Source organism: Pezoporus wallicus, unplaced genomic scaffold (genome assembly GCF_028554395.1).
Source record: "Pezoporus wallicus isolate ANWC-B61680 ecotype Strahan unplaced genomic scaffold, APGP_CSIRO_Pwel_v1 contig_3817, whole genome shotgun sequence".
NCBI lineage: Eukaryota > Metazoa > Chordata > Aves > Psittaciformes > Psittacidae > Pezoporus > Pezoporus wallicus.
Window position 1 is genome coordinate 2100297 of NW_026635157.1, and position 19835 is coordinate 2120131.

Here is a 19835-nt window from a genome sequence, read left to right on the forward strand (position 1 = left end):
CAGTCTGAAAGATTTAGACAAGAAAAAATTAATGTTGTCTTACTATGAAGCATCCTGATGTGCATTTATTTGTTTCCTGTTTATCATTTATGTCTTTCAGTTTCTTGATCTAGGGCTGTCATTGCATAAAAACTGTCTTTTTACATACATTCATGGAGTTTTATATCTTAAGACAGCTCACTTTTCATTTTTGTTACTGCCAATAAAGCTTACTTTGACAGTTTTATTCTGAAAACATCTTTATTTCACCCCTGAGAAATGTAAGACAATACCTAATTTGGAGATGTGGCTTATCAGGAAATCTAGATTGCAGTTTAAATTGAACAAGAACCAGCATCTACCATGATTAGACATCTACAAAAAGGAAAAGATTTCAGACATAACCCAGTCAGGTAACTTGTTCGCTCACTTCCCCCCCTTTCTTGCCCTCCCCCTGCTCCCAAAGGGACGGAGAGGACAATCGAAAAGAATGCAACTCCCACGGGTTGAGATAAGAACAGTTTAGTAGCTAAGGTATAACACAAATCACTACTGCTACCACCAATGATAATAATGATAAAGGAAATAACAAGGGAAGAGAATACAACACCTCAGCACCAGCCGACCGATAACTTGCCCCCCTCAGCCCAACCAAGCACCGACCCATACCTCCTCCAACCCTGCAGTCTCCCAGCCCTTCCGGCTAACTCCCAGTTACCTCCTGGGCATGACGTGCTGTGGTATGGAATACCTCTTTGGTCAGTTTGGGTCAGGTGTCCCGTCTCTGCTTCCTCCTGGCTTCCCCTCCTCCCTGGCAGAGCATGAGGCTCACAAAGTCCTTGGCCAAACCAAAACATCGCTATCAGCTCTGTTCCCAGGCCGAAAGTCAAAACACTGCACTGCACCAGCTACCAAGAAGGAGAAACATGACTGCTACTGCTGAACCCAGGACACAGAAGCATGCATCTCTTCCTCACATTTGAAAGCTATATTATCAGAGATGAAGGGGAACAAAGGGTGGGGGGTAATTTCTAGAAGATTCAATCTAATATTATTTGGGCAGCACTTAAGAGGTGGTCATGTGCCATCAGGACCTGGTGTGGCTCATGAAGAAAATAAGTCATGGGGTGGCACCAAGCCATCAGAACTTTTCTCTGGGCCAGTTATGTGGGCACGGTTGTCCTGATGCTCATTGCTTACAGCAGGAAGGGATGGTTCAGCAAAAGCAATGTAAAGAGTCCCCTAAAGAAACAGGGCAGCAAACAATGGCCATAGCTTGAATAATTCCTTTGCTCCTGCCAGGGCCCTGGAAAGCCAGGCTGGCTGCCAGTGAAGGAGGGGCCAGAGATGATGGGGAAGGAGTGAGCTGGATTCACACTTGTACTTTCATTCAGCTTCCCTACAAGAAGCTCAGCTGTCCCAGACTTTGCTTCTCTCTACTCCTTGTCTCTCTCCTCTGTGTTTCTCTGTTTTCCCATCTAAGGGCAGGAGCAGCTAAAGCTGCTTTACATTGCAACATCTTGCTTACATCTACTCTGCAAACAGATTTATAGTTAGCTAGAGTTTTCCCCTGGATTCTCCAGAATCAAATGAAATATTACTCAGGGAAGAACAGTTAGGTCCTCCTAAGAACATAGAGCAGACACAGACTTTTTCCAGCCATGTGTTCCAGTCTCCTGTTAGCACCAGCCATTATACTACAGATCCCTTTTACAAACTGGTACAGCTCCAGTCCTATCACGAATCAGCATTTCAATCCCTTTACTGCTCTTGGAAAATGTTTCCAGAGCCACCTTGTTCGAAGCAGAAACCTCCTCCTAGAATTGAGGCAATTAATGATTAATTTATGCCTGATAGATTTGTTAGCCATTCCCTTTAACCTGATTATTTCCCCTTACCAGTTTCCCCCCTCCATGCATTTTCAGAGAGCAATCATACTCTCACAGCTTGCATTTTGCCAGTTTAAATGAGACAACATCTTTCAATGTCTTCTCATAAAGCATCTTCTCTTCCTCCTCACCCTAGCAGTCCCTCTCAGCAACAACTTGTGAGGTCTTCTTTCCTGAACAGAGGGCACCTGATTTGAACGCAGTATTCCAAAGCAATGCCACAGTGCCTTTTAAAAGGACTGAACATTTCATGTCTGTAATTGTCCTGGGTTCAGCAGTAGCAGTCATTTTTTCTCCTTCTTAGTAGCTGGTACAGTGCTGTGGTTTTGACTTTAGGCCTGGGAATGGTGCTGATAACACCGATAACACCAATGTTTTTACTTACCGCTCAAATGTTTTAGTCTGGCCAAGGACTTTCTGAGCCTCATGCTCTGCCAGGGAGGAGGGGAAGCTGGGAGGAAGCAGAGACAGGACACCTGACCCAAACTGACCAAAGAGGTATTCCATACCACAGCACGTCATGCCCAGGATTTAACTGAGAGTTACCCGAAAGGGCTAGTGGACTGCAGGGTGGGACTAGGTATTGGAGGTATCCGTCGGTGCTTGGTCAGGCTTGGGGGGCGAGTTATCGGTCGGCTGGTGCTGAGGTGTTGTATTCTCTTCCCTTGTTGTTTCTTTTATCATTATTATCATTGGTGGTAGCAGTAGTGATTTGTGCTATACCTTAGTTGCTAAACTATTCTTATCTCAACCCGTGGGAGTTGCATTCTTTTCGATTCTCCTCTCTGTCTCTCTGGGAGTAGGGAGAGAGAAAGAAGTGGGGAGAATGAGTGAACAAGTTGCCCGACTGGTTTTAAACCATGACAGTTCTTTTTTGGTGCCTAACATGGGGCACGAGGGGTTGAAATAACAACAGATCTGACCAGATTAATAGTCACTTGTCACAATGCCGATTTATTGGCTCTCAAAGCTGTTTCTCTTGATCTCACAGTTTCAGAATGTTGTAACTTACTTAGAGCCAGTATTTGCTGTGTTAGTGTTTATCAAGTGTGGGGCTTGGGCTAAGGTTCTTGTCTCACTGTACTTTATGGCAATGACTTGTAATACGGGTGGGCTCCAGCAGCAGGCCGGAACAGACATGGCTGTGGACTTGTACCTGGCCGTCCGGCTGCTCTTCACCGTCCTGGCCTTCGTCCTCGCCTCCATCTTCGTGAGGCCACGGGGAGCCAAGGGGGGGCAGCCTGGGGAGCCGGCGGCTGCTGAAGCGGCCCAGGAGAGCGGCCCCGGGGACCAGGCGGCCAGTTGATTATAGAGAATTTCACCTATTCTACTGTTCTGTACACCTATTTAAAACACAACAATTTCCTTTTGGAGAAATAAAACAGTGGATCTGTTAAGTCCACCATTATCTGTTAGAAATGCTTACATCTACCCTCTGCTCAATTGTGGACCTTCCATGTGACCTCAGCCAAGGCATCCCATCACTGGAGATTTCAGAAAAGGATGGACAAACATTTGTCAGAAGTGTATTTTTGCATGCGTAGTTCTCTATTAGGGATGGGGATGAACTAAGTATGTTCCCAAGGTTCCTTCCAGCCTTATGATTCTGGCAAGTAAATCTGCTTCCCTGTGTATTCATTTCTCACTCTTTACAGATCCTAATCAGTCTATTCACCTATGGGTTTTAATGGTAAACAACTATTGCTCACCTTGTGTTGGTATGGTGCCTTAAGTACAGACTATTGTGAGATTTTCAGAACAAATGTTACAAGAAAGCATTTCATCAGTTCTAACAGTATTAACATATTTTCTACAGCCAACATATAGTTAATATAGAGTACAGTTAGCAAATATTTTTTGTGGATTAAGTACAATACTGTAGATAGTGTATTATTGCTGAGGTTGAAGTTCTGATTCACTTTAATGTATCATGGGTATCAGCTTTTCTGCAGTTACTTGGGCAGTAATTATGTTGTTCACCTCAATAAAAAAAACCTCATTGTATGGTGTAAGGTCTCACTTTGAAAGCAATCTTACCTAGATAGTATTAGCAAGTCTGTCTTTTATATTGTATGTTCTGTTATTATTGTGAAGGCAGCTCTTGCCTTTTTATCTGATCTGCTGGGTTTTTTTGTAAATTGCTTAGGAAATGTAACCTCTAGGAAAATAATATTAATCACTGATTGGCAGCCAAGATGATAGAATATTAGCAAGAATGTGGCTTGGTAGCTTAGTAGCTTTAGCATTCAGATAAAGTGGAGAGTCCTGGGTTCCCAGCCCGGGTTTACAGAGCATTTGAGTATTCTAGCCAATGGCTGCTTGAAATAAGTACCCAAATGATTGCTCAAATAGGAGCCCCAAGCTATTTATCTTCCAAGCAAACAGCCTAAATGTGTAGCTAAAGATCAGACCTCTTTCTTTTATCATCTTTCACAACTACCCTCAACTCTTTATGAGCAGCACCAAAACTGTTACAGAAATAAAGCAGAATCCTTGAAAAAGGAAAATATGGTGGTGATTTTTGTTTGGTTGCTTTTTTTTGGGTTTTTTTTTAGGGAGAAATGAAAAGTGACCGCAGGAGATGCAGAACTCCGCTTATATGTTGTAACCAGGGAGCTCTTGCTTAGCAAGGGGACAGCTGCTTGTAGAGAAAGCAGTGGTCGCCGTAATGTCACTTGCAACGTTGGCAGTGTGCTCTGAAATTGCCCACAAGATCAAACCCCTCAATCTAGACAGGCATGTCTTCAGTAACATCTCATATGGACTTCCTTTATTTTGTGGTAAAACGGAAAATGTCACACTGTCTGATACAGTGTCTCAGCTGAGAGAAAAGCTGCTAGCAGCTCAGGGGTGGCAACTGCATGCTGTGGTCTATTTAATATTCTCAGGTAGCTGTCAGTGGGGACAACTGAGATGAAATTTAAGTCCGTGACAAAATCTGACATTAAAACTTAATTCATATGCCTACATTCCTTTCCCAGATCCTGCCATAACCTACCATTTCTATAATGCACATACCTCTATACAATATTATCTCTCAATCATGCACAGCAGCTAGCTTCTCCCATTTTCAGTTTCCTATTTCAATATGTCACTACCACCAAAGAAAATTGAATGTACAGATGTTTTACATAAATCAATCATAAAATGACCTTTAATTTACAGTACATTAAACAGACTGCAAATGTTGAAGTTGTGACCCTCTGCTTGTCACAAACATCACCTTTCTCTGCACCTACCCAAAATTCAGCATCTAATTCTCCCCTTCTTCAATTATTTAGCCAAAACACTGAAAAAAATGAAGTCCATAAAAAGTCTGTATAAAGACCATAGAAAGCTGATTATGTTCCTAACTAGCCCTCAGAGAATCTCTTAGTGGTCAATACCTATATGCAGCTCAGTGAGTCAGCAGAAATCAATTTGACCTCAGAGGTAACACCTTGCACAGAAGAAATACAAAACTGGGCCAGCTTATTGATTCATTTCATTTATTGATTCATCTTTGTTTAAACCAGTCAGACATATGACATATCTTGTTAGCTCATTGCTTAAAATTTCATAAAGTGTGGGGAATGCTCTTAGTATTTGTACCAGTGAGCAGATTGCAGTTGTCACAACGTTCAGTTTAATTTTTCTCAAACGTTTGCCCATGTGGCAATTCCTTCAACCAGGCCCATCCTGTTCTCAAACAAACCTTAAACCAAACTCTTTAGGACTGAACTATCAGCAGCAAAAGTCTATCTCTTGAATCTTCTTTTTCTTTTCCTTCCCATTCTCTTAACTGTGTACTTCTGACTTCACGTAACAAAACCTTTAAGTATCCCCTGTGATAATTAGGAATTTGAGTCAAAAGCTGTCAAGACCCCCTACTTTCACCTCTGGTTTTGAACAAAATTAAACTAGATTTTATGGAGAACACTACTGAGAATGACTCAGTAGAGCAAAAAATTATTAGACTAAAAAATAGCCTACAAATGAAAGGTTATCTATTCTGTGATTCCCTAATCAGGATTAGTTATTGATTAATGGCGGGCAGGCCACTCTAGTTTTTTTTAAACTCTCTAGTGCTGAAGATCCCATGATCTCCCTATGAAAAGGGGTTTCGTCCCCAACGAAGAGACTCCACGGCAGGGCCAGAGAACTGTCCCTGGCAATGAGCAGACCTGTTTTGCTGTCTTGCCTGTGACACAACAGTCCCCAAAGCGCAGGCAGAGCAATGGCCCATTATATTGCCTCAGCTCCAGGATATGCCTCAAAGAGTAGGCTTTCATTTTGACTACTACTCACAGGTTTTTCACTTAAAAAAGAGCTCAGCTATTACCATATAAAACAAATCCATCAAATGTGAATAGCACTTTTGGGATGAAACCAAACCACCTCCCTTAATCTTTCCTCGCTATGTTTGACTGAAGCCCACAGATCAGGGAGGGCTGAAACAAGAATTTCACCAGAGTAAATACAAAAAAAAATAATTTTATATCAATTATTCTGATCATTCAGGCTACTAAATTGATGGGTTGGCCACTCTCCCACCAATAATTCTAAACATGTTCATTTTCTTTGAAAGTTAATACACTTCAGGCACTGAATAATACATAGACATAATCTGTAGCTATTGGATTTGGGAAAATGAAGGTCTTCAAAGGGATTTCTTTGCTACTGTTGTTTTTAGCTACTTGACAATGCATTGAATAGCATTTAAAATGCCTATCATTGGTCGTTATGTAGACACCAATTAAAAGCAAAAATAAATGTGAGAAGTAAAAATAGCCATTAAAAGACAGAAGTCAGGGTCATCTTTAAAGCTAACTCATCAAGGTACAGAATTTTGTAAAGGAGAGTTTCAAAGGGATTTCTGGAGCATGTGGGAAACTCAGCATGTATATGAATTTATTGTCAGAGGAGCACCACCTTGGCAAAGGACTATTAATCACTAATATCAAATAATCTTACAGTATATAAAGTGACTGGGTACCATTTTAACAAAATAAGACAAAATATATGTCTACTGCAGTCAAGCTGGTTCTACTGACTTCCATGCTAGTGGAAATCCCTAACTCACCTCTTTTTCTTTTTTCATGTCGGTTTTCCAGTCACCTGATTTTCAACTTAACCAAAGCTATGCTGAAATGAACCACTTGAAACAGTTATTCATAAATGCTGCATTACTACTTATATCTTATTCTGTCCCTAGTGGTTGTCATGTATTATTTCCTATATTATTTGACAGTAACTGCTGCAGTTAGGTCTGCTAGAAGAATTGGTTTAAATCCATAGAGAATACAACTACTTGAATAAACCACTTATTTTGTTTATTTTTAGATCCAGCTCTGATTTATTAACCAAACGCATGTAATTCAAATAGGAGGTGAACGCATGAATACCTCTGTGGCTGTATTGCAAGTCAGGAATTCATATACTAAGGTCACAGGTTTCTTAACATTCATAAAGCATGCCTACAGGTTCGATTTTTAGCTCCAAACATCGGAGCAATTCAAACACCAAAAATTAATCCATCACTGGGTTTTTGCTCATACAGTAAACAGCACTCTCTTCCTGAGAAGAAACCAAATGAGGTAAGACTAGCAGTCCCAAGCCAGTTTTCCTCCAGCTGGGAGATCGGAACAAAGAAAAAGGAAAAGGAAAACAGGAAGCTAACTTTCCCATTTTTGCACTTTGTTTTCTTTGACAAAAGTACATTTTCACATCCCCAAGTCTCTCTGGCTTTGCATGCCTTGTCCCAGTTATTTTCTTAATGGAACAGCAGATGAGGACATGCCTAGCAAATTCCTTCAGCTTTGATGTAGTAAAAGACAATACTGAGCAAAGAGTAGGTGCAGCTTTAGCAAACAAACATAACTACTTCTCTGACTGCATAAATTATGAACAGAAGAAAAGTATTTGCACTCCAGGAACTATTCTTGAAGATAGTACTAGATGTATGCATGAAGTGCGCTGAGGCAAACTGGATGGTTGGGGTGCTTGTCTGCATGCTGTTAGTCTCATGCAAACCAGAGCCAAAACAGAAAAGTCAAATGGTGGCATCGTTCCAATGATAACTATTTCTGTTCGCATTTGACAATGGCATGACATCAGATTAATCAGAAAACCAATTGGAGGTCAGCAAGTCACTGTTAAGAATGCATATGTAGTGGATGGCAAACAGGGGCAAAAAAAAAAGCAGACTATGCAAGAAGAAACGTGATTTTTTGTAGAAAATATGTGCATAGTTAACATTATAGTAGTATATCTCTCAGAAATCACTGAACTTCATCTTTACTTGTATTGCCTACTGTCAGTCATGATGCATTAGTAGATAAAGACACATTGACATTTGGAAATATTACATTAAGTATAGGCAGGTGTAAATGTCTTTCAGACAAGAAAGGGCTGAATACAAAATGCCCACAATTCAATTCTGTTGTTATTTACAGCTGACAGTGGATTTCTGATTAATATGTAAGGATAAATATTCTGATAAGGATACATACTTTGATGAATGTGTAACGAGTAGACTAAGTCAGTAGAAAATAGCATTGCCACATAACATAGTTATCAATGAAAAAAATATAAGATTTCAAATAGGAAGGCTCACCTACAGTTCCTTCTGGATTATTATAGCTCATTATTAACCATATTTATAATAAAAGCTCTTCCACTTAGGAGGGGAAAAAAAAAAGAAAAAAATAAGTGGTTGAGGAAAAAGAAATCTAACCATTCATAACTGGCATTGCAAAAGTGACTGGAGGGTGATTCCCCACAATTTCTTTTTGGAATATTGCAGTAGAAACTAGTGGGTACCTGGTTCAAGATGAACAAAAAGGACATCTTTCTCACATAATGGATTTTAAATTACGTACTACTGACTGCTGTGGATGGTAAGAAGTTACACAGGCTCAAAGGGGATTGGATGAATTCCGGGAAAAAAATAAGTCACGTCTTAGCAGATGCAAAGATATCCTCCCTGTCTTGGGAAGTCCCCACATGAAGCCTGTGGAAACCATTACAAAATCTGAGGAAGAACTGCTACGTGCTTGTCCTGCTACTGTCCCATTTCGACAGCACCTACTATTTTGATCACTATCAGAGTCAGGATTCAGGCTAACATCTTTATATTCTTACCCTGTATGTGGTTTTGTGAACCACAAATGGCATTCTGGCTTTTGCAAGTAAACACAGCCTTGATCCTTCAAAGGCCTGAGTTCTGCAGAAACATGTCAGTAGTTAGTTAACTCTATCAGCTGCTTAACACTGAATTCAGTGAAATTGCTAATATGATTAACTTTAAATAAACCACGAGAGGACAGGATGCTTGTGCTATATAAGGACACCACATGGCTGCAATGACACAAGACTTCTGAACACACAACAGGAGGCCAGGGGAACACTATCAGATATCTGTGTTCACACATCTGAACTCCACCCTGCCTGATTTGCCCACTGAGAAAGACCCTGTCAGGCCTCAGGCCTCTAATTCAAATTCAGTAGCCCACATTTCACAAAGCTTTTAGGCAAGTAACTGTTAATGCACACTTAAATATTCTGCTGCCTTGGGACACAGAGACAAAGGAAGTCATGTGGTGTATATCTATACATATACGTATATGTATCTATACAGGTAGGTCTTTTCCTCTCCCTTCTTTTCCCTTTCTTCTAATCTTAATGGTAGAAATAAACCTCAGAAGTTTGTTGGGATTTGTAGGAGTGGGGAGTTAAGGCCAAAACAGAAATACAGATCCATCTTTGTATTAAAGAACATCACATAAAGTGAACATTGATAATACCTATACCTGTACATCCTTAAACATTGCTCTGTGATTACAAGTAAACTCTTTTTTAAGAAGTAAATGGCTTCCAGCCTTCAGGACACAAATCTGTTTCCTAGGATGATTGGAAATGTCTGGTAATGATGTCTCATCCCCTCTGCCACACAAATATCTATTAGATGGAATAAGCAAATCCTCTAAAAAGGAGATACAGGATTGTTTTAATACATTGAGACAAAATCAGCTCTTCACTCGTATTAAAGTTGCTGATGCTGTATAAAGCTACTCTACTCATATCTTTCTATACCATGAACAAAAGTTCAAATCAATAGTTAAAAATAGCAAGATATTTATGGTGAGAAGACACATCACTAATATCTGATGGCAGATATGGTGATTAATATACTTTGGATTATTTGCTAGTGTTGCTTGTAGAAAAACATGAAAAGATGAGGAAAACATAGAGCAATATGTACCAAGTGAGGAATCAGCCCTGGCACCTCCCAGGTATACTTGTCCAGAAGAGCCAGTGGTGCACCAGGCACCCAATGCAGTGAGGGCACAGCCTGCGATCTGTCCATATGGATGTTGACAGATGCAGCCGCAACGATCTGCATGTTAAGGAAATAGAGAATGTGCACAGCCCCAGTTCAGGGTTCAGTCCCTTTGTGCAGGCACTGGTATCTGGAAACAGAAGCAAGGACTAGTAGAGAACTTCTTTTATCAGCAAGTTATGTCAGGTCAGCTGATCTTTTCTCCCTCATTCTTTTCTCAGATCTACACAGACAATAAGACCCAAACCACTCCCACTCAGTTGTTACAGCTTACCTGCACCCCTTTACCCCTCTCCACCAGGGCTGTGACAACAAGTGCCAGAGTCTATCTCAAAGGAGGAAGTTGGTAATTTATTGTATCACAAACTTACAAGGAAAACTAAGCAGAATGTATTCTCTTGAATACATTCTTGAAAGGTATAAGCCCATTGGCTCCTTCAAACCTACCTCACTTTACACCCAATAGAGCAAAAAAAGCTGTTCCTTCCCAGTTTACAATGCTCACACAGCACCAGGGGCTTTTCTGCTTTTCATGCTGTCCTACGAGTAAACTGGTTGGGGCACAAAAAGTTGGAAAGCGTCAAAGCCAGGATAACTAACCCCAGCTGACCAAAGGGCCATCCTATACCATATGTCATCACGCTCAGCAAATAAAGCTGGGGGAAAGAAGAGAAGGGGTGATATTCCAAGTGATGGCACTTTGCCTTCATAAGTAACCATCACTTATGATGGAGTTCTGCTTTCCTGGAGATGGCTGAACACCTGCTTGCTGATAAGAAGGAGTGAATGTATTCCTTGGTTTGCTTTGCTTGCAGGTGTGGCTTTTGCTTCTCTTGTTAAACTGTCTTTACCTTACCCCGTGAGTTTTCTCCCTTTCACCCTTCTGCTTCTCTCCCTTATCCCACTGAGGGAAAAGTGAGCCAGTGGCTGTGTGGCGCTCAGCTGCCTACTTGGATCAAGAAAGCCATGACAGTTGCTTAACAAACTGCTAGGCTGAGTAGCAGAATGAAATAAAGTAAGATGGACTTCAAAGTTAATAAGGGACCTTCCCTAGATCTCTAACCAAAAGGAGTAAAGTGATGTAGGTCTGGATCTACTCACAAACATACTAGTTTTCTGTCTTTGGATGTGGGGGTCAGGCATAACACTGTATGACTGCTATTGGGAGCCCAATCAAGTATCTTTACCTAGTAGGCATAGCAGGTAGGATTAATAGTAGTTTCAGGATACCTATGTTTCACTCTGTACTGTAGGACAGATACACCTTGCATATCACAAACAGTATCACAGATCCATTTTAAAACTTCTGTTGCCTCAGCCTGAAGAACTCATGGTTTGAGTAAAAAAAAATTATTTCAGCTTATCCCAGCATAATACAGGTCATGGCATGTTCTTGTGGGCAAGTTATCACATGGGAATTAATGAAATTGAAGTTTACATTCATTTCAGTTACATTTGGGCACTTAACAGAGGCAGCTGTGTTAGGGATTTTAAGGTTCAGCATAGCCCAGCATGGACACGGTCAACAGAGAGACTCAGAAGCTTCCTCAGGAGAGAGAGATCCCTCTTGCACTAAATTCAATGTACTTCCCACTCTGCCACTAATACTTCTCCCCACTGTAGCTCTGTTCTTTGTCCATATTCTACATCCCACACAGCTGGGACTCTTCAGCTCCTGGCAGGAAGGAAATCTCATTATGGCTGGGCTGGAGTAACAGCAGGTGCCATAAGAAATTCTGGAAGTTGCTGCACTTTTTATGATACTCTAGCACAAAGGGAAACTTTCCTAGCAAGACCTGAAAAGGGAGGAAATAAACTCACTGGCTTGCTGAGTTATTTAGTAAAGCCAGATCCTCAGCTGCAACTAAGTGTTCTGTATTACAGCTGAAGGACTTATGCATTTTCTTACATTTTATTTTGTGCTTATGCTCTACGCCCAAATAGCATTTGATGGTATAATGCTCTCCTGCATGCTTGCATTTCGAGAGCTCCATCATGAGGGCCACCTGACAGATCAAGTGGGCTATTGGAAAGCATGAATCATGGGGTGTTCTGAAACCCACTTCACCATACTTGTATGTAAAAAAACCCCTTTGTTCATTCAAAGAGGGCAGGCTGACTTCAGCCCTTCTGTGCAAATGATTCATTCCAGGACTAATGAAACTTCAGAGTTTCGTCAACCCATCCTCCTACAATCTGCCATATCAAAGGGCAAACTTACAATGATGATCTGAACTCTAAATTCATGTTCCAATTACTGTGCTTACTCGATTTGGCCTTAAAAGTGGTGCAAAGACTGCAAAGACAGTCATGCATGGCAGGTAAAAATCTTCACAGTGGCAGGATCATGGTCCCTGCCTTGTAAACTTCCTTTCCTTTGTGCTTATTTTCACACTGACTTCATAGATTCTAATGAGTTTCAGGACTGAGAATTATTAGAATTTTTGTATAAATACAATATTGAACAGTGAGTTGTCACTCTCCCTTCAACTGTGAGCAATTTCAATGAGCAAAAAAAATCTCACACCCCCAATGCTATATTTGGCCAATATCCCTGCACAAGTTCAAGTGGCCTTCTACCCACGAAAAGAATACTTCTACCCAGGAGTATCCTGGTGAAAGAAATATATGCATGAAAAATTACGCATTCAATTGATAATAACCATTTTGTGTGCTTCCACTGTACATGTCATTTGAGGATTGCAGAACACTTTTCAAATGTTAATTGAACTTTGTAATACCCTTCTGAGATACATAAAAGATGTAATGGATGCTTCAGCTCAGCAGAAAATGTAGTAGCTTCCAAGAGAGAACCAAGAAATTATCTGACAATATATAAACATTTTGACAAGAAGTGAGAAATGACAGCATAATACTTTGAAATAAAACAAACGGAATTCAGTAGCAGTTTATTCTAGAAGGCTAAAGCTTCCTTTTGCATTGGATTCACTGAAACATCAATGAACATATGTGAGGAATTCATTTTCCTCTCCTACTAGGACAGCTGATCCTTTATTAATACAAGCACCCCCAAGCTCCTTCTGAAGCTGCAGTAACAATTCTGCCAAAAAGTGACAGCCACTGCTTCTCTCCTCCACCTCCTGCAGCATTTGCTATCACTGTGTGGTACCTATATGATCAACTATGGCTATTGTACAACCTCCCAAACTTGTGGGCCTTAACAAGGCTGCAGCATGAAGTGTTGTGACCCCAAGCACCACTCGGTAGGTGAAAAAATTCCTGTTGCTGTTTACTTTCTTCTTGGCAGCCACACTCCATGGAATGACCTCATTTGCCTCTTTGCCCTGGCGCTCCACACAGTTATAGCAAAAGGAAGATCTTCCCACCCACCCCTCCAAACTTGCAGTCTAAGTAAATCAATAAACCAGGCAGAATCTGTTCCCCCAGGTAACTGTAGTTGACAAGTCTTTCCTGAACTTCCTGCTGCCCTGTGCAGCCCCACTGATTTCAGTGGAATTATACTTTACTTACCCCAGTAATATCAAACCAAATTTAGTCACACAGTTTTCTTTCTGATTGAGTTACTGTACATAAAAGTAATGGCATTCACAAAAGGAAAAGTTTGCTATTTGAACGAGACATTAAGGGTAGCATACCCAAAATAAACAAGAATAAGGCACTATTCTATCATTTCAAGCACCTCAAATATATAAAAGCATTTAAAACCAAAACATTCTTTCTTCAACAGGTGCATCCTTTGCATCTGTCTAACGCTGTCTTTCTGGCATATCAGAGAAATCAGTATTTAGCAGTGATACTGCCAAAGATGACTCTTAATTCATGTGATATGTGTCTGCACACATGCAAGGATCACAGGGAAACATAAGAAGGTGGGGGCATCTAAGTAATATTCTGCCCTGGCTACTCCAGGGGCCACCACTGGAGCCATCAGCCCACAAAGGACCCATCTCCCCACACAGGAAAGAGCACCAAGGCACAAGGATGGGTGGGGTAACACCATCCCCATAATGCCATCAGCAAAATGAGATCTCTCCTTAGACTGTCCCCGGGCCATTGCAGGGGAGCCCCAGCGTGATGGGTCCAGGGAAGCAGCTTCCTGGAGCACCTCACAGACTTGAGGGGTGTCACCACCTAGGGATGTGAGACACCATGGGATGCAGGGGAGGAGCACTTTGGGATTGCACAAAACATTGTGAGATGGTCAAAGCCAACTACTGGGTAGACTGAGCATCGAAGGGCAGTTTCTGGGGAGCCTGAGTGTATGCGTTGGTGTCTGTAAGTGGGTGGGAGCATACCAGTAGTTGGAATGGTGCTGTGGCCTCAGGGCTTGTCCATATGCCAACAGCTGGGATGCATGGAGCAGCTGCTGGGCAGACTGAGTGTCTGATCCCAGCTGGAGAGAGCCAGATGGTGTGTATGTATTCCTAGTAGCAGATCTTCATCCTGAACAGCTAAAGAGGGGAACAGGTGATGTTTGTGTTTCTGTGAGTGCTGACTACGTGTCTGTACTGGTCTGTGTTGCTAGCTGTGTGTATACGTTTGTGTGGGTTCTATACAGTCATTTGCAGGCATGACCATGGGGAATACAATCCCAGCCTCACTACTGGTTGGACCTGAGGGCACAGCTGCAGCAGCCTCCTCTCTGATGACCTACTGGATTTGGAAAGCCTAACGAATAACTATGAATTAAACATGAAGAGTCAAAATATTCAAGAGTTAGGAAATGTAAGATTGTATGAACTTAAGTGTTCCCCTTAGCTATAGTGTTTAATTGTATCACACCCTAACTGCCTGTGGACCTCTTATGTCATTGAATGCAGTGGTAGTTTTTCAAAACACCTTCATTCTTATTCAATATGTAGCTCCGAATCAGCAAATACAAAATTGTTAGTTTCTTCAAGCATAGTTCTGTTAACGGAGTCCTTAATAGTGAATCTGCCTAGTAGCCATGTCAGATAAGGAAGTCCAAGTCTATATCCCCAAACCATGATGTCCCTCTGACTTGTAATACAAACACAGAAGCTATCACTCATAACTACAGTTACTGAAATTGGAAGATATATTTTCGTTTTCATGAGTGCATAACTCAAGAGATCCTGGAACCTGAAGTGGTTCAACTAGTGGACTTCATATTTGCCACCCTTAGCTGTTCAGTTAACTGTCACAACTTAGCAAGGAGACACAGGTGACCTGGGTCACTAATAACAGAGGTTGTACAAATGACTGAGACAGCTTCTCCCATGTGAAGAAAGAAAAAGCTGAACACAGAAACTTCTACTCTCCACAAAGACAGTTGATTGGAGACCAGCCTCGTACATGACTTATTAAAACATTATTATTATCCTAAATATTATTCTACAAATTGAGGCAAAAACGTTTGTATCAAATCTGTCGAAGCAGTCAGTTAATTTTAGGGACTCAAACTATAGCAAACATGTCACATATTCCTAGCACCCCAGAATTTACAACAGCCCTCCAGGCCATTCAGGCAGTTGGCACCCGTGTCCCCCACTTCCAAAAATCTGTCCTGTAGAGCACAAACTAGTCAACTTTAAACATACCACTTTAAATGATGTGCACACAGATTTTATGCTAGAAGTCAGGACAACTCTCATTTCCCCAAGTCAGCACCTAGTCCCCTCACAACTAAACACCTGTAAGAGAGAAGGAAATCTCCACTACATCAGACCAGTGATCTACCTCACATCTCACCTCCTCGACAGTGGCTTGCAGTAGACACCTAAACTCAGCTGGTTTTGTACTGGACTCCATTAGCACCTGTCCATCTCCCCTTTCCTAAAGGACACTACAGTCCTACCCAAGCCCCTCACATCTTGGATTTTAACTTCAGTACTACCTCCTCCTACCAACTGCTCCATACCCTGGTCTCTGCGTTTCTTCTCACAGCTATGACCATCTACTCTAACCTCTTCTTTGGCTGGCTATCAACTGGGCTTTTGCTGCCAAAATCCAAATAACTATTTTCTTTGTATATGAAAATTAGAATTTTCAAGCAAACATAGGCAAATGCTACAAATCCTGAAGTTATATGAAAAAGAAGCATTGATATCTACAAATCTGATTATCTGTAAAGATTATCTGTATTTTTCATCACCGGAATTCTGTAGCCTAAGTTCCAGGATTATGTAGCATTATTGAATAAAAATCATGCTTAAAATCCCTGAACAATCACTGAACAATGTACGTTCTATTTACTTCAGCGAATAAAGACAAGTTTTGGTTAATACACTTCACTGCAGCTAAAGAGTAGGAGACATACTGATCTCAGCTAGCATGATTTCGGGTGAATGACTTAAAGAAGAAACAAGACATAAAGAAATTGTCTGAGCTACATTAGATAAAATGTCAGCTAATGTGACCACAGTCAGCCCTTCTGGAAATATATTACTGAAATAGTAATTTACAGACTTGCCTGTAAATTCTTAAATAGTATTTTCCATGCCACACATTCCTTGCATTGCATGGTGAGTTGGCCTCTGCTGAAACCCAACCAAACCTAAGTACTGTATAATGTACTGTATAAATGACTTAAAATAGCCTTCACAGTGCTGCTACCAAAACATTATTGCTGTATCACCTTGAGGATGCCCTGGAGGGGAGAAAGGAGAATGTGGGGATTGGAGGACTTCAGAACGGGTTGAAGGCTGTGATGCAGATGGCTCTGAGATTACTGATGTAGTGCTCTCCTTCCATCTCTTGCATAACTTCTGCTCATTCTGCTCATTTGGGATACATGGATGCAACACAGGCTCTTAGGTAACACTGCAAGGAGACTTAACACTTCCATCAGCAAGCCTGACAAACAGCACAGTCTGCTTCCAGATGCCTTCTTACCCTGCTCCTAGAAGAAACAAGCCACACCATCATGACACTAGAGGCTATCTTTGCAAACTGCCAACCACAACAACCAATGTCTCAGCTCTGTTTCTTAACTAGACTGTAAGCAAGACACATGGTTTCCATTTAGTTTAGGACTCATGGAGAAACTGTGGAAGTGAACAGACTACATGAAACTCTGGGTTTGTTATTGAAATACACATACACACATATCTATACTGTATCAAAGTGATCTCACTGACCAGTACTCCCAGGAGAGTCTTTCACAAACTATTTTCATCCTAAAACTCTCTGCTAATCTTAAGCCTTTCACAAGTCTTCAAGTCCATCTGTTTCTAGCTACAGTCCCAGAAACTTTCCTGTTGTGATCTGGCAATTTGTGATTTTCTATAGTGCTCTGGCAGAAAAGAGAGAAGAAAAATTTGATTTGAGATGGAGGTTGTGATTCTGACCCCAACCTGATGTTGAGGCATCCATTAAAAATGTACATGTCTCAAAGCTATGCATTTCCCTTTTCTACATGCACTACACTATTACCCACAAGGAGGAATTACCAGTCCACAACTTCACAAATAACCTTTTCAGCAGAACCTTGACTACACAATCCTTATTATCTGAAATGATTTGAAGAAAGGGTCTCAGGCATTACTACACTTAAAATGTCCTTCACCATCTGAAAGCATTATTGTAAAGATTTATTTCATATTGCCTATGTCCCTGAGAAACAGCATTTGTAATAACTTTGCAAAGAGGTGCATTTAACTTTCATTCCCCTACCTTGAAATTTTGTTTAATGGAGCCTGTCCTAAACAGGCTCAACTCCTAGGGCTTTTTGCCAGCCCTCTCCACAGCCTTAGTTTTCATCTGCACCTACCCAAAGTTTGATTTAATCAGGCATAATAATTCTTCTGTCTTTAATAATAAGGGCTTGTATGTAACAATAGATTTACCTGGGTATCTATTTTTTAAGGTTTTCTTAAGACATGCATTTTCAATACACCAAAGGCCCTACTGACAGTGAGGATGATACAAACCTGGCTATGACCCAAGATACTAAGTGGGTCTCCTAGCAGCCTTCAGTTTTCTTCCCCATCCCTTCCACAGCTAGGCAGAGGTATAAAGGGCTAAATACAAATTGTGCCCAGGCTTACATTAAACATTTCTGATGGTTTGGGTGGAACAAAGACTAAGCACAGAGAGAGGTTCCTGCACACTATGCACATACCCAGGGATGAAAGTCTTTGAGAAAGGCCAGGGTTTAAAGCCTTGTTCCTCCCGCCCTGTGTATGACTAAACATGCTAGACTTCAGAGGGGGATAAAGATGCAGTGGCTTTCACCATATGAAATCTCAGAGTTCTTGCTTTCATTTCCCCTTCTCCACGATTTTTTTCCACAGACAACATAATTCCTGTTCTAAAGTTCTTCTTTTTCTGAATACAATGCTAAATGGCTCTCTCCTATCAATAAAGGATGCTGAAAATACTCTCTCTGGCCATGAGGTACTACATGCTATCTGCCAAAAGTGCCCATTAACAGCTTGCTTGATCTTCTTCTTCTATTCCACTATTTGCCTGATAAGACTTGACAGTACATAGGTTGGAAAAAGTTACCAGTTATAGGTAACCAGTTACAGGTAACTAAAAGTTACCAGGAATCCCAGTTGCCCAGATCTATATCCCTCTTGAAGTCCAGTGACACCACTTTCCCAATCTCCCTTCTTCCTCCCCACTTCGAATGATCAGAGATACACTGGAAGAGCATGTGATCTAACTCTGCTGATGTTACCTGCCCTGGTTGGCACTGGTTCCTATTGCTTGTTTCATGGAAACACAGGAACTCCTCAGACTGAAATGCCTGGGGTTTTGCATCTTTCCCTCAGGGTGCAAGTTGCTTCTCCTCTCTCCCCCCCCTCCCATTACCACTCTTGAAGTAGCGGGAGGTGCTCTGCACATGGCAAGCAGACATACTAAGTGTGCGTCCACGATGAGGCAGCAGGAGCAATCACTGCCACTCTATCTCCTTCCGGCTTACTAGGAGGTTGTGTTGTTTTTTTTTTTGCTTAACCAAGGATCCCCTCTGATTTCATTGATGAGACAGTAAAAAGAGCTAGATCCTAATAATTAATGATTGACCATTCAGCAGGTGCTCCTGAAGACACACCTCCATGTTCATCTGAAATAACCTAATCACAGAAATGGGTTAATGGAAAGAAGCAGTGCACGAGTCAAGCAGTGCACAAGTCAAGCAGTGCAGTTCAGAGAGCAGTTTTGATGTTTTTCCTATCTATGTTACTGCATCCAATAACAATCACACCAATGTCTAGGGGAGAGCATCACTAGGGCTCTGGAACAGAAAGTCCTGGGAAAATCCGGAGGACCCAGAAGATCCAAGTAATTTCTCGAGCACAATTCTGATGACAATCACCCTTCCAGCATTGTGCTGTACAGTTCACCACAAGGCGCAGCAACCTCTATAATCACAGAAGATACCGTTTTTTCAAGATCTCTGACTCATTACGTTAATCGCTAACCTCATCCCTGCCCCGCTCATAACCCTCAGCCTCTCCAGGTACTTTCTGTGTTTCCCACTCGTGCCTGCGGCCCTCGGAAACATTTTAAGCGCTTTGCTGTCAAGTGCCATCCGCAAGGAAAGGGAAACCTGCAGGAGCGGCCCCTCTCCCCCGGGCCTTCCAGCGGAGCGACGGACGCCACGCACTGGGCGCGCCCAGAGACGGCTCCACTCATCGCTGGAGGTGACCGCGCCTGGGGCTGCCCGTGCCCCACAGGCCCTGGGGGGGGGAGCGTGG